Consider the following 15,709-nt stretch of genomic DNA (forward strand, 5'->3'; position numbering starts at 1 on the left):
GAATTTGGGCACAAATACTTTTTACTTCCGTATGGGCCCCATGTCTCCGACGGTTCTTGATATGGCCTAGGTCTTCGGACTAAGGCCATTGGGCAAGATAGTAGACGTTACTCAAGATTGGGCTCTCCCCTCAATTGCTGAAAGCTCAGATTCTTCCACCTCTTTCATCTCCTTGGAATATAACTCTGCAACCTTCAAGAGTTACGGGACTTCGTTCAAGGGATTCATCCCTTTTGTAAAAGAAAATTTTGGAGCCGGCTCTTCTCATGTCAATAAAGATCAAGAGCACATGTATTTCCTCTTATACTGGCTCAACAAACATGTCTTCCCCAATAAGTCTAAAGGAGTGAAGGTTGAATGGATCCCCTTGGTAGAAGCTCTTCATAACTTCGACGATGTAGCAACAGGTCCATTCCTTCTTTCTCATCTTTACCATATTCTTTTCGAAATGACTCAAGGCGAGCCATTCGAGACTAATCTGAATGGACCTATATGGATGATATAAACATGGCTCTAATGGTACTTTCCGGAGTTTCGGGCTACCAACTTAGACTTCCTAGAAGGTGTGGCCCTTGCCCGAATCCTAGCTGAAGCTGCTCATACCGATCATTCCACCTTTGCCTGTTTTTACTTTTTCAAGGTTTATAGAACTCGATCAGACCTGGAATGGGGTGCGTCAATCTTAAGGAGATATCCTTGGTTCTCTGATCAGGCCTTTCAAGATGCTCATAGGGAAGATGCCACTTCTTTTTGCAGGGAAAAATTTATTAGTTGCATCCAATCGAGAGACATGGCCTGGGGAGTTCGGGGTAATCGATATGATCGAGGGTTGGAGGTGTATCACCCTAACTTTTGTAGCAGGCAGTTAGGTTTCTGGCAAGCCATTCCCATCCCGTTCTTCGACTCTGTCCATTGTGGCACTTCCTTTCGATTGCCATCTCCTTCTGAGGTGACCTTTCGAGCTGCCCGACGTAGTCTTGAAGTCATGAGTCAGGATGCCCGAAAGTCCATCATCCTTAATTTTGAATGCACTTCACTCTTCTCTTCTTGGTGGGAAGACAAATGGACCAAGAAATATAGAGGAGACTTGAGAGAGACTCATGATCGCCTCTTCAGTCAACTTTCTCTCAAATCATACCCCAGTTCGAGCGAACTTGAAAATTGGAAGGAGATGATCCAGGAGAAGAATCGGTTACTTCTAATTGGTATGTTTTCTTCTTATCTTAATCCTGTATCCCCTCTTCTGAAACTCTTTAATTTTTACCTTGCTTAATCCTGCAGCCCAAGTGGATATTGAATCGGTACCTATTGAGTCCGAGGATGACTCAACTGACGCAGCAGTTCTTCATGGAGCTGCGGCAGAGGCTGAAAGACGGGAAGCTGGGGAAGGTGGGGATGTTTCAGAAGATTCAGGAGCTGAAGAAGAAGAGCCTGGAGTCATCACCCAAGTGCCTAAGCGATGAAAAGCAGTTGTGATTGAGGCCTCAGATTCTGATCCAACATCCCCAACCAAGACTAAACAACCAATTCTTACTCGAAAAAGGAAGAGAACAAGAACCGTCCAAACACTCAAATCTTCAGCCTCATCTGCTCCAGTTTCTGAGGCAGGCAGAAAGAAACAAAAATCTTCAAGTGAGTTTTGTTCTTCCCTATCAGATTGCTACCCTCTTTCTTTATCTAATTGCCTTTGTTTTCCTTGAAAATAGGACCTCAAGCATCTAAGAAACCAACCATTGCTTCCAAGGAAGAACCATTAGGAGCTGAAATGCATAAAAAGGCTGAAGAATTGCGAAATCTCACCCTCAAATAACTTGAGGTATAGTTTATGTTTAGATCTGCATAGTCTCTCCTACTTTCACAAAAGCCTGAGCATGGTTTACTTGAATCAGGCTGCAAGAGAGGAAAAGCTCCGTCCGCCCGAGGTCTATTTGCCACTTTCCCGAGAAACAAGCCTCTCTCCTCCCCAGGTTACTCCTTTAGAGGTACATTTCCTTCCTTTTTGAACCGTGGGTAACCTTATAATTTCAGGGGCTAATGCTTGAACTTTTCGCTTCTTCTGATTTCATCTAGGTCGGGGTATCTGCCTCCTTGCCTAGCCAAGGTTCTTCTTTGATTTCTCCTTCTGTCCTGGAGGCAACTCCATCTTCTCAATTTGATCCATCCACCGGAGTCATGTTGCATTTTGTGGATGAGGACAGTAATTTGGTGAGTAACTGTCCTTACATTGACTTTTTGTGCATTGCTTCCATATTAACTTCTATTCATTTTTCTTGCAGCCTTCTTCATTACATGAATCACCCTAAACATCAGTGGCACGTGACGAACCCATAGTCCCTGAGATTCCTGTAACTTCAGAGGCCACTACTTTGCAGGTGTTTGCTTGCCCGATGGTTACCCTCGATGATCCTCCTTCATCTCCTCAGGGTCGAACTCAGGTATGGAGGTATTTCCTTCATGTTTTCTCTTATCATCTGTTTACTAATAATTGCTGTTCTCCCTGGACACTTTTAGGGCATTGGCGAAGGTTCAAGCGCAGCTTTTTCTTCCCTTGTTAATGGTAGAGAGTCTTCTCCTCAACCAGGAATTAGCACTCTTCCTTGTGAAGCTCCAAGGCTTAGTTAGGTATATGTTTTCTTCCCAAAACTTCCTTTTGCTTCAAACTGTATTTTTGTCTTAATCTGGCCTTCTTTGGTCTTTGCAGCAAGTTCAGGAAGAAGCTTCTCCTCCTCGCTTGGTTCGTAAATCAAAGCTTCCCCGGCCTCATTTAACTATTGGAAGTGCTGGGATTTCCTATCCTGGAATTGAGAAGGCCAGGGAGGCAAAAACTGCCCCATCAGTAGGCACTACCTCTTTAGAGGAGCTTAGAGTGCACAATCCTTCTCCTGTTTCTCCATTTTAAAAAACTGCTAAGTTGCCCGAACTATTTGAAAAATTCGGGCAGCTTGAGACAAAGCTGAGATCTTCAAAGCACTCTTCACCTTCCGGTTTTCCAAAGCAGCAACGAGTTTTCCAAGAATGGGCAAGGAAGGACTTCTCAGCTTTATTTAGCCTTAAGGCTCTTTGTGAGCTGGAAAAGGTTACGAGTGAGCTTTTCAAAGCCAGTCAACTGTCAAAAAACTAGCATGACTCATTTATTTCTTTCTTTGAGAATTTGAGGGCTCTCCGGGATCAACATAAGAGAGCTGAAAGACAAGCCAATCATGTAAGATTTTTCCAGGAGAAGGAATCACGTACTTCTACTCAGGTAGAAAGATTGATGAATGACGATTCACTGACAAAAGCAAGGATCGGAGTGGTGACTTCTGAAATCCAGAAGCTAGAGGAACAACTGGTTGTTCTCAAAGCTGAGCAAGCAAGTCTTCTTGACACCCTCACAAATCAAATTGAAGAAGTGTAGAAGTCAAACTCGGAGTTAGAGCATTCTAGGTCTCAACTTGCGAATAGCCGCATTGTTTTGGCCGAACCTAGTAGGATTTTTGCCATCATGCAGACATATCATCCTCGAATAATCACCTTGAGTGAAGATGTAAAGTTATTAGACTAGGATTACTTGTAACCCCTCCTTAAGCAGAATGAACATGCCTTTTGTCTTTTGCTTGCTTTGCTTCTGGCTCTTGTTTGAACTTATTTCGGGCAACTTTTTGCCCCTTTGTTTATTTCTTCTTTCTTCTACTTCCCTTATCAATGCCAATTTTTGGGACATGCTCATGATCCCTTGGTCTCCCTTATGGCCCTTTTACTTGAGCAAGGGTGTTGTGACAACTTGGGATCCATCTTTCTCTTCTGTCGTAACAACTGATGACATGAGACTCTCCATCCAAATTAGATCGATCGCGTTGATAGGGGCTTCCGGGAAAGGATTGGTATCAACCATCATACTAGCTTGAGGCTTGTCAAGTAACAGTTTTCCCTTCACTATAAGGTCTTATATCCAGTCTCTGAACTGGACACAATTGGTTATAGAATGGTTGAAGGTATAGTGTAGCTTACAATACTTCTTTCCCCTTAACTCTTCTGGCTTAGGCATATTTTTGGTACTGTCGGGCACAATTACTCTTGCCCACACCAGCTCTTCATAAATTTTAGGTGCTTTGCCCAGATCGAATGAATAGCTCTGGTACTTGGGAGGTTTCATAGGGATGAAGCCTCCATCGTTCATCACAATTTTCTGATCTTTGATGGGTTGAACTAATCCTTTCACCATTAATGGTTTGAAAGGCGTAGTCATCTCAGCAGCACACATCCCAACTTCCTCTCGGTCATGGCCATCCTTCTGCTCTGGCCCGATTTCTCCTACCTCCACACAATGAATTGCAGCTTTGTTTTTGTAGAAGGGAGGAGTTTTGGAAGTATGCTTCACCTGCTGTTCTTCTAGCAATAGCTTCTCGTATTTTGTGGTAGCAATTACCAATTCCTGTAGCTCATTAAATTGTGTATCATAAAATCTCTTCCTCAAAGGTAATCTCAGAGCCCTTTGAGCAATTGATATGAGCTGAGCTTGGTTGACAGGGAATTGGCATCTCATCCTTGTCTTCTTGAACCTCATCATGAAGTCCTCTGTGGACTCATGTTCGTATTGTTTGACTTCAACCAGATCATTAATAGTCATTTCTGGTTCTACTCTGTAAAATTGTTCATGGAAGGCCATCTCCATCTGCCCTTAGTTGGCAATAGAGTTAGGGGTTAATAGAGAATACCACTGAGATGCTAGTCCCTCCAATGAATTCCCAAACAACCTTACCTTGTAGTTTGGGTTGTCTTCATATGCCATACAATGATTGGAGAATTTGAAGATGTGATCTTTGGAGGACACACTGCTATCTTCACCTGTGAACGTTGGGAATGCGGGCATCTTGAACTTGAGAGGAAATGGATTTTGCTCATCAATGTATTCAGGATAAGGCTTTTGATAAGTAACCCTGAACACTGGGCGAGCCCGCGGTTGAGCATTTTGAGCCCCTGCCCTCCTTAATTCGGCCAACTCATCCCTTAGTTGTTGAGTAGCTGTATTATTATTCTGGAAGAGAAGAGCAGACTCGTTCTTCGGGCTTCGGTCATTGCCTGCAAATGTTTCTTTCCTTGATTCAAGCTTTCTCCAGTTGGCTCCCACTCCCTTATAAGCCAATGGGGGTGGCCTATAAGGAAAAGGTTTATCCGAAGCTGCAAAACTTTCTTTTTGGCTGGACTCTCCTGTTGTTATGGGCATCCCATACTTCATCCTTTCTTGCTCGCTTTGCTTCCTACTATTAAATGATAATAATGGGAAGCTAGGGAATTCCTTCTCTAGAACTGGTTCTATCACGGGTTGACTTTCTTCAGGAACTACTTTCTTCTTTCCCCTATCCTTTTCTTCTTCTAACAACGGAAATAGGGGAATAACTAGTTCGCTTCTGATGGTAACCTGGCCCATCCCACTTCCCTGAGCACCTTTTGGAGTGGAAAACTCCAGATCTAGCCTTCTCTGTAAATTCCCTGTTGAGGTACACAGTCTACTGACTTCCCCCTTGGTTTCCAAAGAGAATTTTTCCATACTTCTTAATACTTGTATCATAGTAGCCTGTAATTCCTCATTAGTTCCTCTCCATTCCGCCGACTTCCCAGATGAAGATGGGCTTTCCAGGACCACCTATCCTGATGGGGAAGGAGGATTTCCTCGTTGATCTGCCATTTGTAGCAAAGGTTGAGAAGAACCGTCCTTCGTAGTAATATTTCTGCAAGGTTTATGGCTTTTCTTATTAGACATGTAAGAGCAACACAAATGAGGTCCCACTAGGCGTGCCAAAACTATGTTCGTGGCAGGAATTTCCATCGGGGATGTTCCTTGGCCGACGAGCACATAGCTCCCCGAAAGGTTGGCACCGGTTGATGCTTTCTGTCGGGCTTCTGCTTCACCGGTGGGCTTTCTCGGGCAAGGCTTGTCGGGCAAAGCTGAAAGAGAAGGACATAGTTAACTTTGAAAGGTGCCTTCGTGGGGCCTTAGGTGTAGGCCTTGAGGCTCACAATCAAGATTAACTTTTAAGTACTCAGGCGTGCCACTATAATCTTCAGCATGTCAGATGTAAAATGGATGTTGAGTTTTAGTTATATATATATCCGAGAGACTAAGTTAGTTATGACAAGTGCCTTTGTGGGGCCTTAGGTGTAGGCCTTGAGGCTTCCAGTCAATAACTAACTAAGTACTCGAACATATAATGTCCTCTTCAATGATTGTATGAGTCTTATAACCATTATACTTCTGATTACCTGAGCCCGAAGAGCAGAATGAATCCAAATTGGTGCCTTTGTAGGGTCTTAGATGTAGGCCTTGAGGCTTCCCATCAGAACTCCTTCTATACTCAAACGTTCTAGCCCGAGGAATAGAATGAATCCAAATAGGTACTTTTGTAGGGCCTTAGATGTATGCCTTGAGGCTTCCTATCAGAATTCATTCCATACTCAAACGTTCTATGGTAATCATAATATAATAGAAATAAAACTAAGGAATAGGTTGATTACTTGCGCCCCAAGTAACTTCGGACTTCTTGTTATCAAAGCTTGTCGTGGATGGGTTAAGTCTACATAAGGTTCTTTTTTATGCCTTGAGGCTAAGGACTTTTAAGTGATCAAATCTTACATGCCCGAGGGCTTCGAACTTAGATCTGGTTTGAACTGTGAAGACATATTCAAATCGGATTTAAGCACTGAGAAAGCCTTTTAATAGTCATCTTACTAGAAATAACTTGAATACAACTTAAAGTATACAACATATTGCTAGGTTAATGAATGAAAAAACAGAAACAAAAAGGGTCGGGTAAGGTTTAACCTTGTCGGGCAAGGCTGATCGTTTTGCAACTTCCTATCTTTGTGGTTTATTAAGGGGGTTGAGAGCTTTAGAAGAGGGGTAGGGAGATGAGTTTACAGAAAGAAATCGATACTACAGCAAGAGTTGAACAGGGTAGCAGAGCTATTACAAAGGCTTGAGTGAGGGTTTATCCCGAAAGGGATGAAGGCTTGGGCTGACTACAACTTCGTTTGAAAGCAAATCTGGCTTTTGAGCAGAGTTTGTGCTTGTATTTGTTTATTTGTTTGAGTGTCCTCAACTCTGACTTCTCTTTCTTCTTTTATAGACACTTTGGCTTAGCTTCCTGTAGCAGCCATCTTGCCCGAATGTGGTATGAAGGATAGTGACTCATCAACTATTTACTTGTACTGCCATTGTAAAGTACTTTTAGGCTGATTAGCTGGCTGGTCTATACCACTTGGTCTTTGGGTAGGTGAGCAAGTGGTGCCAATGGTCTGCACCTAGTCGAAAAAGGGCTCTTATGTCTTCTGGGCTTTGGCTTGACTTCGGGCTTCTTTCTTCTTTTTGGGCCAACCCCCTTTTAAGCCCAAAGTTTAAGTTTTAACCCAAACAGGTACTGAAAAGCCTGCAGTTTACGCATTCGTATTTTTTTAAGCACAATTTGATTTAAGTGGTTGGAACAATTTGTTTTGGCCATTTCTTACCAGTCCACGAGTGTTGGGTCCAAATGCACAACTAGGTAGCTCTCCTGCTTAAGTGTAGGCAATGAATGATATCCTATTTGATAGAGTCCCTTTTATCAAATAGCTACAAAATGGTTTAAAAAATGTGAATTATTGCAACTTCTTTTTCTTTTTGTATAAATAGTTTGCCGAGTTCTTTTGACGCAGAATCAAATGCAGAAGTGAGCATGGGCAACATTTGAGTCCTCATTGGGTGCAACAACTGCCATGGAATCACTACAACAAGAACATCCAATCAGTCATCCGGCGTATCTATTTCTGATTCATCGCCGTGGTATTTGGAAGAAACGGAAGAATCTCCTTCCTGAAGTTGATTAGAATTATCTGCACGCATGATAATCAAACAATCATAATGCCACCGATAGAATTAATTAATGGGACAATTAAAATGTTATCCGCACTCTAAAATAGTCATTTTTTCCTCTTTCCATGAAAATATGGGTAACAGTTACCCCACGAAAAATGAGATTAAACAGTTAAGGAATAAATGTTGTGACTATTTTGAAGCCTCAGTAACTACTGTTATCCTCAAAACTCTCAGAAGTGTGTATCGCTATTACATCAAGAACAGGAACTCCACTTCCATCTGCAGTGCCAAGGACGAACAAGCTTATCGCAATATCTTGGAAATTTATTTCGGTTATTTTTCTGTTGGAGATTGGAGAAGTGGCTGAAACTCTGGGGTTTGAGCAAAAGGAAAGAGCTGGTTGTGAAGAATGAGGTCTGAGGCCATTACTTTCTATTGAAGTAATCTTCAAAACTGGGAACCAATTTAGGCACCAACATTTTTCCTCGCCAAATTATCCCTTCATCGACGTTTTCCGGAAGCATAAGTTGATCGACTTAATTCTAATAACAAAAGATTTGGTTTTTTTTTTCACCTCAAAAGAAATACCCCATGATAACTTGTTTGGGCAGGAAATCTGGCTGGTGTGCATTCCTAGCTCGAGCACACAGCTCCCCGAGGAGTTGGCACTTTGGTTGATTGTCGGGCTTGTTCTTGTCACAATGCTACAAAAGGAGAACAAAGTTAGTTTTGAAATGTGCCTTTGTAGGGCCTTAGGTGTAGGCTTTGAGGCTCGCAATCAAAACCAACTAAGTGCTTAGGCGTGCCACTGCCATCTCTGTGTGGCAGATGTAGAACAAGTGTGTTTTAAGCCGATTACTTGCACCCCAAGTTATTTCTGACTTCTTGTTTATCAAATGATTGTTGTAGATGGGTTAAGTCTACATTAAGTTCTTTTCTATGCCTTGAGATCAAGGAATTTTAGTTATCTTGTATGTTTAAGGGGTGAAGGTCCAGATCTGATCAAGACATTAGTTTCAACTCATTTTGAATCTTCTTGTGACAACAAAACCATTAAGTGAACCAGATCTGAGAAATGATGGGGCTTTGAGTCATCAAAAGACTGGAAACAACTTGAATATAAACTGGGGAATGCATTATAACACCAGATCTGTTAATTGAAAGACAAAACAAAAGGGGTCGGGCAAGATTTCACCTTGTCGGGCAAGGTTAAACGTCTTGCAGTTTCTTCTCTTTGTAGTTACAAAAGGATTGAATACGAAAGGGGGATGACTGAAAAAGAGTTTATACAAGAGAAATCGATACTACAACATTTAGGAAAAGGTAGCAGAGTTTTTACATAGACAAAAGATGTCTTTCTAAGGAAATCTAAGGCTACAAGGGTGTAGAGTCTGGACAAAACACGACTTTCTGGGTGTTTGCTTGGCTGAGAGACAAGTTGTATGTTTGTTTGTTTGATTGGTTGAGTGTCCTTGTCTCTAGGCCCTTTTCTGCATTTTATAGATGAATTAACCTAACTTGTATTGTTTCTATTCTTACCCGAAAGCAATTGGAGGGTAGGGAACCATTAGTATTTTACATGCTATGCCATTCATAAAGTGCTTTTGGGCCGAGAGTTGATGGATTTCCATCGGTTGTCACTTCCTTTGTAAGCACCTACTCTTTGCATTTAATGAGGAGCCATCATGTTGTCTCGAAGTGGACAACTGGGCTTAGTGCTGGGGTTTAGGCAGAAACCGCTCTTATTGAACTAGTTTGGGTTTTCTCTCCTTTAAGCTCCCAAATAGTGCCCCCTTCAATCGTTGTTAAGCCTGCAAACCGAGGCATTAATAATGATTGAATAATCGTCTTTTATTAACCACCGTCACACGCTTTCTCCTCGGAACTTGCACCGTTTCGAAAGCAACCGTTTTAACTAATATGAGACCTTTGCACTAACCCATGAGTTCCAACTGTCACTCGTTCCTTCGCTATAAAACCCCCTTCTCTGGCTAAACCTTTTAACCAATTCAAGCCCTTTTAATTCTCAGAGTTCCCAAAAATCCCTTAGAGCCCTTAGTTGCTATTTCGATCATTCTCTAAATGCTTAAAAGTACTTGAAGTTGCATGAATGAAGTTTTGCTTTTTGACTGGTGAAGAGATTTCCACCATGCATCGTCTTCATAACAGCCTTCATCGCCCTCGAGCAGTCATTTACATTAGGCTTTTCTCAAAAGAAAGAAAAATGCCCCCCTTGCAACCTACATGGAATTCTCAAATATCAATTGCTACTAGAGATAGTATGCCTAAGGAGGAATCAGCTCTCATGATATTTTCAAAAAGGCGCATCACTCATTGCTCTCATATTAGAACTTCTATGGCATTGAGGAGCAACCAAGTCGCCTTTATCACACCAGAGATTCCACTCGTACTGATATTCACAAGCCCAGATTTCCCCATAGCTCTTGCTTTCCTAATCACTCCATCATGATAGGTGTATGCTTCAAGATCAACTACTACGACTCCATCGGCCAAACAAATTGGTTGAGCTTCGGGATGAAGGCATAAAAGATTCGAAGCGGTCGAAACAACAAATGGAAGTTGTATATGCTGAAACATATTTAGTCAATAGTCATAATGTTTAGGAAGAGTCGGGCAAAATGTAGCCCCCCCATTCTAGGTTAATTGCCGAAGTTAGGGATGTAAAGCCTTCAAGTTAAATCTGATGTAACTTTCAACATTTGCTTAAATAAACAATATTTCTTTAATTTATTCTGTTGTTGCAATTTTCTGAGATCCATATGCAAAACTAACTTTAGACCTCATTTGACGCTTACACTTCTTCAATGTAGCAATCCTTCACATCCCAGAGATCCCCTCATGCACTTCTGCCATTACCCTCATTGATTCTTCTTGGCCCAAGCATTTTAACTTTAGTCCATCTGGAGTCTTCCTTAGTAGATTTTCTTCCCACAAAACGTACTTAGTTACTTGTTGTCTATTCTTCTTACTTGTGAGGAATGATGGATCTTTTAAATATCGAAGAATAGGTGCCCTCCAATCTTCAGTATCTACCTCTTCAATCATTACATCTAGGCTGAATCCCATTTCCAAGATGGAAAGGAGATTTCTTCTCTGGACCTCTATGTCCCCTTCAAACTTCTTCTTTTGGATATGTACTCTAGAGGCTAATTATGCCATTTCGTTGGCAATCGTGTTTGCATCTCTAGGGATGTAGCTGGCTAATATTTCAGTGCCCCAATAGCTTAACAATTGGGTGACCGTTAAGTAATAACCGGCCATAATGATGTGTCTGCCTCTGTACTCTCCATTTAACTAATTGATCACCAACTTTAAGTCATCGAATACTTCAACTTCAATTGCCCCCAATTCTATCAAGATCTCTTTAGGAATGATAATAGCGATCCCAGCTCTGGCAGCATTTTGGGTACAAGATCCATCAAAATACAAGTTTCATGGAGTAACTCACATGCTGGATATCCTCTTTACCTCTTCTTGGATCCACTATTTCCTGCTCGAGAGGGCTTTGCTTGATGGGACTCATAAGTTAGCCACCTCCAAAGTTCTGGGGATGTTGATTATTTCTTCTTGGGACTTATGGTGCTCGGCCAAAAAATCTGCAATTGCCTGCCCCTTGATTGCCCTTTGAGGCACATACTGAAAACTAAATTCAGACAGTGCCAGAATCCATTTTCCAATTCTTCCTGTTAACATGGATTTTGACAGCATATATTTGATCACGTCGATCTTGGCAATGATGTGGATGTGGGAAGGCAACTTGTAATGCCTTAACTTATATGCAGTAAAGTACAAAGCCAAACATAACCTTTCCACCATAGTATATCTTGCTTCTACCTCAGTAAGGGTCCTATTGAGGTAATAAATGGCTTGCTCCTTTCCGCTTTCGTTGTTTTGGGCTAGAAAGCTTCCAATTGACCTCTCCGAGGCAGCAATATAAAGTTTTAACAGTTTTCCCCTCTAAGGTGGCATGAGCACTGGTGGAAAGGATAAGTAAGCTTTTATGTTGTCGAAAGCCTCTTAGTAAGGTGGGCCCCATTCAAACTTTTCTTTGTCCTTTAACTTTAGTAGACGACTTAGCAGCTGAATCTTGCCCGCTAAATTGGCAATGAATCTTCTTAAGAAGTTGATTTTTCCTAGTAGCTTTTGTAGTTGCACCTTATTGGTGGGGGGAGGTGTCTCCATGATTACCCAAGCTTTGTTTTTGTCAACCACCACTCCTTTTTGATGCACAAGGAATCCTAAAAAGTTGCCCGATCTTACTCCAAAAGCACACTTCTTTGGGTTCATTTTTAGCTTATGGATCCTTATTCTTGTCAAGGCTTGTCTGAGATCTATCAAATGCTGCTCTTTAGTTTTGGATTTCACCACAATGTCATCAATATACATTTCCATACTATGCCCGATTAGGTCATGAATATGGCATTCATTGCTCTTTGATAAGTTGCATTGGCATTTTTAAGACTGGATGTCATTACTAAATACTCATATGCTCCTATATGGCCCAGGCACCTAAAAGTTATTTTATGTATATCTTCTTTAGCCATTTTTATCTGATTGTATCCAACATTCCCATCTATAAGAGACAAAGCTTTGTGTCTGGCTACTACATCTATGAATAGGTCAGCCATAGCCATGAGGTATTCATCTTTAGGCGTAGCTCCATTAATGTTTCTATAGTTAACACAACATCTAACTGCTTTAGTTAAAGCCTTCAAAACAGGTACGATGTTGGCCAACCACTCAACATATTTGGGAAGCCTAATAAATCTGGCTTTCACCAGCCTTTCGATCTCCTCATTGACCTTCTCTTCAATTTCTTTGGACATTCTCCGTGGTGTTTGTTTGATAGGTTTAATCCTCTCCTTAATAGGCATTTTATGTTCTACCAAGGTTGGATCTAAACTTGGCATCTCGGTGTAATGCCAAGCTAAACAATATTTGAATTTATGTAAAAGGCCGACAATCCTTGCCCGATCCTCGGTTTCCAACAAACCACTAATCTGTATCGGTCTTGGATCCTCCTCAGTTCCCAAATTAATGGTCTCCAAGGGGTCTTGTACTTCTGGGGCTGGTTTGTCTGGTTCTACACACAAAAACTCAACTAGTTATGGATTCTTGGGCAAATCCTCAGGTTCATTTAAGTCATATATACACTTAGCCATGGCTATTTCTAATTCTTCGTCAAAAGACTCTACCTCTCTGTTCTGGCTACTTAAAGTCTCTTCGCTCCATTGTTCTTCTTCCATGGCTAAGTTCTCCCTTTCTTGTCTTTTCTCTCTCCTATATACCAACAGTCTTTTTATTAAGGACCTGACTGCAACCACTTGGCTCTTCCATTTCTGTTCGAACACCAATGGTGTTTAGGGTTTAAGATGATATAGGGTTGATCCCATTTTTCCCTTGTAAGGGATAACCCTTGTTCTAGAAGCTTTTGGGCTATCACCTTAGTTGGGCAGCCGTTCTTATCAGCTCCTGAACACTGAGGAATCCTAATACTAGGATCGTAGAAGTTGGCTTCTGCGATGTTGGCTGTAGGTAAGAATGGCCGTGATTTGGCCTCCACCATTTCCCAAAACCCAAGTCCTATTTCCTTTTCTTCATGGTAGACAACCACTTGTTGATGTAAAGTCGATGGCACAGATGACTCTGGTGAATCCAATCTCTACCCGATAAAGCCCCATAAGTGGAAGTACTGTCTACAACAAAAAAGGCTAGCATGATCCTCCTCGGGCAACATTAGCTTAGGCAACCCTTCTTTCTGGGTTATGCCAAAGTTTGGCAGTTGTTTTGGAACTTTGCAGATAGTATCCGTCAACAATGGTGTGGGCAACCTTCTCTGGGGTGAAATAGTTCCAAAGCAGATTGGTTCTGGGCTCCACCTTGGGGTAGGCATCATTATCATATCCTATTGAGCTCTCCTCAAGATTCTGTATTTCCTGGGATGGGGATTTGGGGGCACATGATCTCCTTCCCCTTCCTTTTTGCTGTTTGGCTTCTTTACCTCATTCTTACTCCTCCAATGAGGTTGATTTCTTTTCTTATGAGGAACATTTTTTAGCTTTATATTCTTCGAGGTCTCCAAAGTAGTGGGAACCTTCAACGAGTTCATGTGGGCCTTATGCTGCCTTTGGACCCATCTAATCATGGAGGCTCCTATTTCTTTAACAGGTTTCCCATCCCTTCCGATTATGTACCACTTCAGCCTAAGTCGGGCAAGATTCTTCTTTGTGACCGGGTTCACGGTCTTTCCTTTCATTCTTACATCTCCATCGGCATAAACGGGCTGGGACGGCCTCGTATCCACCCATCTTGGTATCTTGGCTTCATTGTCCTCCACTTTTTCTGAAGCTTCATAGTTCCTGAATACTTCTGATAGGTTCTTAGGCTAAGAGTCTTCTCATAAACTCTCAAAGACATTCCTAGAGGTTTCCTTCTCAGCTGCCCGCATGATTCTTATGTGGTTTTCATGTTCTATTATTTTTCCCCTTTTAATCAGTTCCTGATCAATGATAACTCCAGCTGCTAGTACCTCTAGTTCACATTCACCTTGACACCTGCTCCATAGCACTACTTCTTTTATTTTGGCGGCCTTGGGTTTTTTGGGCAACTTGATAGCTCATTTAGTTGGTCTATTGACTGATCTCCTTTCCGCCTTAACCTCCCACATAGCCTTTCATTTTCCTTTCTTTGCCCATGTTAGGTCGATGCTTATTGGGGCTTGTAGGAAAGGATCAGCATTAGTCATTGTATTAGCTTGTGGTTCTATCAATATCTATTTTATTTCTAGCCCCTATTGCCCCCTGCTATCCAATGAAAATAATAGGGGATCGGGCAACTCTGGTCTCCTGACTTTTTTCACCACTAGCTGATCCACTTCAAATCTTTCCTTGTTCTTTTCTTTATTCTTCTTTTTCTTAAGTAAAGGGAACAAGGGGATAACCGATTCCTCCATAAGGCTAGTTCCTTTCCTCGCATCTTTAACACAATCATTCTCTAAAGTAGAGTACTCCAGATCTAGCCATTTTTGCCATATTCTGTTAAGGAACAGAGTTTGCTCACTTCCTCTATTATTTGTAGAGCGTTTCTCTCCACACTCCTTATCACAGCCATCACAATAGCTTGCAAATCTTCGGGGAGATTTGTCATGCTAGATCTTAGTGTGTACAAGGGTGGTTTCTGCTTTGATTCCCACCTGAAGGTTTGTTCATTCATTTATCTTCTTGGCATACAAGAGTCATACCGGGCGTGCCAAAACTATATTCGGGTAGGAAATCTGGCTGGTGTGCGTTCTTGGCTCAAGCACATAGCTCCCCGAGGAGTTGGCACTTTGGTTGATTGTCGGGCTGCTGCTTGTCACAATACTGCAAGAGGAGAACAAAGTTCAGAAAGGTGCCTTTGTGGGGCCTTAGGTGTAAGCTTTGAGGCTCGCAATCAAAACCAACTAAGTGCTTAGGCATGCCATGCCATCCCTATATGGCAGATGTAGAACAAGTGTGTTTTAAGCCGATTACTTGCGCCCCAAGTTATTTCTGACTTCTTGTTTATCAAAGGATTGTTGTAGATGGGTTAAGTCTACATTAAGTTATTTTCTATGCCTTGAGATCTAGGACTTTTAGTTATCTTGTATGTTTAAGGGGTGAAGGTCCAGATCTGATCAAGACATTAGTTTCAACTAATTTCAATTTTCTTGTGACAATAAAACCATTAAGTGAACCAGATCTGAGAAATGATGGGGCTTTGAGTCATCAAAAGACTGGAAAAAACTTGAATATAAACTGGGGAATGCATTATAATACCAGATCTGTTAATTGAAAGACAAAACAAAGGGGGTCGGGCAAGATTTCACCTTGTCGAGCA

This window comes from Malus sylvestris, chromosome 6, assembly GCF_916048215.2.
Source record: "Malus sylvestris chromosome 6, drMalSylv7.2, whole genome shotgun sequence".
NCBI lineage: Eukaryota > Viridiplantae > Streptophyta > Magnoliopsida > Rosales > Rosaceae > Malus > Malus sylvestris.